The sequence below is a fragment of the Canis aureus genome, chromosome 2, assembly GCF_053574225.1.
Source record: "Canis aureus isolate CA01 chromosome 2, VMU_Caureus_v.1.0, whole genome shotgun sequence".
Classification (NCBI taxonomy): Eukaryota; Metazoa; Chordata; class Mammalia; order Carnivora; family Canidae; genus Canis; species Canis aureus.
This window is the reverse complement of record NC_135612.1, coordinates 35,491,585-35,495,732: the sequence shown is the minus strand read 5'-3', so window position 1 is coordinate 35,495,732 and position 4,148 is coordinate 35,491,585. Positions and strand designations below refer to the sequence as shown.

Genomic DNA, 4,148 nt, shown 5'->3' with positions numbered 1-4,148 from the left:
ATCAGTTTCAAAAACCCATTTGTCAAATTCTACCCAAAGTCTGTTAACTCTTTGTTACTCCAAGTAAGGTTATAAGCATAAAATGGAGGATATAGATTTAGAAATTTTTATAGAAACCTGACGCCCAACAACCATATTATCAGGAAATTGTCTCAGTGCATAGGTATGAATCAGTTCAGGAATTGGGGATGAGATGCTTGCAGTGTGAGCTGCAGACGAGCCATGTGTATAGGGACCACATTACAGTGTGCAGACTTTAAGGGTGATTTTTCAACTACAGTGCGTACTTACACATTTGAGAAAATGAAGGCATTTCATCCACAACATCTTTTTTTACAGTTATTATAATTTATTTTTTAAGAAATAGAAAACCCTTTAATTAAATGTTTTACATTTGCAGTTTATTAGCTAATCAACATCAACATGCAAAAATAAGTGCTAAATACAAGCCTTTATGGTATGATTTTGTGTAATCCTCAATGATTCATTTGATTTGAAAGGTCATTGGTGGTTACTTCAACTGAACTACTACTTTCCATAAGGAGTGGCAATAGATCTGCCACTTGTGGAGACATCAGAAAGGTCTCTGCAGAACTTGGTCCAGTGAATTTCCACATGAATACATTCTCAAGCAGGAATAAGGTCGCCTGAATGACTGCCCTTGAAACTAGCACAATCTGAGCCAGCCCTGTGGGCAGGGTTCTGCAGGCCACAGCTCTGCAGGGCACCGCCACTACTCTAGGCTAGTCAGGTTGTGGTTGCCACCCCTCCTGGTTCCTCCGTGGTGGGAGGGAGGGACCATTGGAGGGAGAACAATAGGGTCAGTGGTGTGGGAAATGACCGACTCCCGTTTCCAAAGCAGCTGAAGCTCCCAGGGCATGAAAGTCTCTCTGAAAGGCAGGCGTCAAGTACTTCAGGGGCACTTTGGAATCCTACCAGTGGAAACACTGTCCCCAAGCACAGATATACCCCATCTGACTCTTCTCCTAGGAGCACCTGTTGTCCTTCACTGATCTTTAATCACCAGAAACAGAAATGCAGACAGGAGGGGGGTGCCAGGGCTGGGGTGTTCTGGGCGGCTCTGCCTACATGATGCAGAATGCCTACATATTCTCAGATTGTGAGAAGTGGAGACTTCTTTGGTTCTTGGACAAATGACTTTGTCCTTTTGACAGATGGCAGAGAGTTGTAGATGTAGACTTAGCTATGGCCATTGGACAGCCTTGAGAGGGGCTGATTGTTCTCCATCATCGAGTCCCCTGAAATCTTACCGAGTAAGCAGGAATTGGTGCAGTGGGCCATGGGCAGGGGCTGCACTGATCACTCAGAAAGTGGCTGCACACAGATCATTTAGGGCTCTTGGAGAGCAGTCCTCCATGGAGAACTGTGGTGTCTTTATCACTGAGAGATTGGCCTTCAGAGTGAGGGTGAACACAGAGTTATTCCTCAGCTGGTGCAGCTAGTAATTGTACTGGAATGGCTGGCTCAGTATCTGCCACCGGGCTGGGTCTAGTAGATCCCTGTACAGCCAGATGTGCATTTCTGGTGGGAAGGTGAGCATATCCATGACCTGGTGGACCTTGGCCAGCTAGCTCCCTTCAGCCTGACCAAAGCACTCTCTCACATGTCTCATGGAATCCAGTCTCGTTTTGCAGGGTGAGTACAATGAACTCCTGAATCCTTAGGATGAACTCCGGGGCAGCTCTCCATGCCACTCTTGTATGCTAGCTTTCCCACAGTCTTGTAGTAGCTGCAGCGCAAGAGGCACTCCACCATCATGCAGTCCGTGTGCTTCCTCTTCCACAGGCTGGCTGCTGTGGGCTGGTCACTGCTATTTTTTGAGTTGCTCAATCCTGTGCTTTCACTTGGTGCTCTCATCCTCCATCTGGATGGACCGCGCCGTTCAGAAGGCTGACTCTGGAGTCCTTGTCTGGGCAGCTGCTCAGGGTCAGCTCAGCCACCACCGTAGTGATGTAGCTTGTCTCTTGGTGGATGTTTTTTTGAGCAGTGTTTCATAGTGCACCCTGAGGATCAGGTCTGCCTGCATCATCAGGTTCATGGAAAGCTGAGTAGCTGACTCCTATACTGCCATCTTGAATCCATAAAACATTAGCCACAATCATTGTAATTTAAAATCAAACCAGTGTCAATGTAACTAAGTGAGATTTGTATTATTTATTTTTAATCCTAATTTGCTGACAGTGGAACATGTTTTATTAGATTATTTTTTAACCAAGAAAATATATTAGTAAACCAAGTGGTGAGGATGGAAGTGGTCTGAGACAATGAAGACCAAATGAGTCTGTTTTCATATTACTCAGAAGCACTATTTCTTGTGTACTGAATTTGTGTTTTGTTAAAGAGTTTTTAAATCAAGGTGAAATTCACCTAATATAAAAGTAGCCATTTTAAAGGGTACAATTCACTTCATGATGTTGTACAACATGAATTTGTTCTTTTGGCAGTAGTTGGAGGTGAGAGAGCAAAACCACCTATATGTTATTTGCAGAGATGCACTGGGTAGTGAAGCAAGGACACATTCAAAAATTTAAGTGGTTTCATATAGGAAATGAAGGATTGGGTTAAAACAACAAAAAATCAAAAAATTAGAGAAAAGTATGAAATTTAAAGGCAATAATATCAGAAGTTTAATATTATATATCTAAATATTACACATCAGTACTTTGCTGGCTTCTAAAACAGCTGAACTTTAGGAGGCTAGACCAAGAGGCAAGACTCATGAAAAATAGCATCGATATGGTTCCTTCAAAGTACTGGATGAATATGTGGCATAGAAGGTACTGAAGCACCATCAATATGACAAGTACAGCTAGTGACATGTTTCTCAATTTTTCCTAATGAAAGCACAAATAATGTAAATATAATAGTAGTCCTTTTGATAAATGTTCAATTGAATATGGTGCTGGTATGAAGGAAGAACTTTGTTTTTCAGCTTCGTTATTAATAAACACAGTAAGCTCTGAAGGGTGTGAAGCCATAAAGGATCGCCTAGTTAACAAAGGTGGTTTGGAGCTTTTTAGTTTTGCATAGGAGGTTGTTCTGATGTTGAGGTGACAATGACAGGTAACCATTCTGGATCAGATACCAGAGTAAGGAGCTTGTGCCAGGACGTAAGTCAGTCCATGGCTTTTTGCCCTAAGAAGACTTCTTTCTCCCTCACAAAATGTCTGCACATTAAATAGTGTATTTAATGATGGGCAGATTAGAAAAATAAATCCAGTTTTCTAGCCCTTTCAGTATCCATGTTTTTTGCAGGAAATGAAGTCTGTTTTCTCCTCTCTGAATCTGGTTTGGCTTTTTACATGTGTTGGCTAATAGAATGCAGAGGAAGTAAAGACATGTTAGTTTTGACTCTAAGGCCTCACAGATCCTTGCCCACTTCTCTCTTGGACCTCTGCCAAGCCTGAGCTAGTCTAATGGGTAATGGGAGACAGAGGTCTCCATCACCTATACTCTGCCAACAACCTGCCTGCTCCCAGACAAACAACACTTCCCAGCACAACCACTCCCTCACTGAGCAGCCTGCTGATAGCAGCTGCCCAGAGAGCATAGCCAACTTGACTGAGTCTGGCCCAGATGCCTGAACTGACCAGCTGACCCAAAGATGTGAGAGCAGTCATCAAGAATTATTCTAAGTCCTAGCATTTTGAGATAATGTAGTAAAAACTGTGAATTATGTAAAGGGTGAGGTGTTAGCATTTGAAATGATTCTTTTTATGATGTACCAGGCAAGCAGATCACAAAAAAACTGGTATTGTATATTTATGTGTGATTGTTATTGAAAAGTTCTGACAAGAATGTTTAAACTTCTGAACAAACTTGAGTGCTTTTTTTTTTAAGATGAGAAAGTAGTTTGGTTCCAACTTTTCCATGATGTAAATGGGAGAGCCAGATGTGCCCCTTTTTCTGTTGTCTTTAGTATTTTCTATGATCATAATACTTCTCTAAGGAGGAAAGACAATGTGGATTTCAATGATAGATAAGATTGAAGGGCAGATGTAAAAGTAAGAAGCATAGAAGAATATTGTCTACTGATTGTGTATAATAGACTTGGCAGAGTTAACAAAACAAAGAAACAAACACAAGGTGTCCAGTGAATTTGAATTTATATTAATATTAATAAAAAA

At 41.6% G+C, this 4,148-nt stretch overlaps 1 pseudogene; it reads right to left on the bottom strand.

The window, feature by feature from the left end:
• Window positions 1–1,103: 1,103 nt before the first annotated feature.
• LOC144289820 (E3 ubiquitin-protein transferase MAEA pseudogene) lies at window positions 1,104–2,092 on the bottom strand (annotated as a pseudogene).
• Window positions 2,093–4,148: the final 2,056 nt, after the last annotated feature.